The 675-nt window shown below is 38.7% G+C and overlaps 1 non-coding gene across 1 annotated transcript; it reads right to left on the bottom strand.

Annotated features, from left to right (window-relative positions):
• Nucleotides 1–265: 265 nt before the first annotated feature.
• LOC111724829 lies at nt 266–366 on the bottom strand. Its single transcript, XR_002773046.1, has one exon. It is a non-coding gene; the product is annotated as a small nucleolar RNA U13 (small nucleolar RNA).
• Nucleotides 367–675: the final 309 nt, after the last annotated feature.

The raw sequence follows: 675 nt of genomic DNA, 5'->3' as shown, positions 1-675 counted from the left end.
ACTCCTCCCACTGAGAATGTCCAACCTCTTTGTCCATTTAGCACTGTTCTCCCCAGGTTTCTAAACCCAGGTTGTTGGGGACCTTGAATCTGTGGTTTAGAAATGTATACTTTCTGTTTATGAAAATCACTGCCTAGTTTGGGGTGAGGTTGTGAAGTGATTAAGTTGTCAACCCTGGCTAGGTTTATAAGAGAATCATTTCCAGACATTCAGCATAACGAGCTTGTGCCTCCTATTTATTTATTTACTTAGTTATTTATTTTCAGGTCAGATGGATAATGTCACATTATAACAAGGTGTGAGGGAGGCACATCTCACCCATAAGCATGGAAACTCAATCATCACGCCTTTGAACTACAAAAAGATCACTACTGTTCTTCCCTAGGATATCTGAGAGGGGGCTAACAGTGATTTATAGCCCTATTTTATTTTATTGCGCTTTGCTTTACTGCACTTTGTAGGTACTTTGCTTCTTACCAATTGAAGGTTTGTGGCAACCCCATGTCAAGAAAGTCTACAGGCTCTGTTTTTCTGAAAGCACGTGCTCATGTCATGTTTCTGTGTCATGTTTTGGTAATCCTTATACTAGTTTAACCTTTTCTATTATTATTATACCTGTTATGGGGATTTGTAATCAGTGATTTTTGCTATTTCTGTTGTCATTGTTTTGGGAGT

This window comes from Otolemur garnettii, unplaced genomic scaffold, assembly GCF_000181295.1.
Source record: "Otolemur garnettii isolate 467f Iridium unplaced genomic scaffold, OtoGar3 scaffold00026, whole genome shotgun sequence".
Classification (NCBI taxonomy): Eukaryota; Metazoa; Chordata; class Mammalia; order Primates; family Galagidae; genus Otolemur; species Otolemur garnettii.
This window is presented reverse-complemented; position numbering and strand designations above follow the sequence as displayed.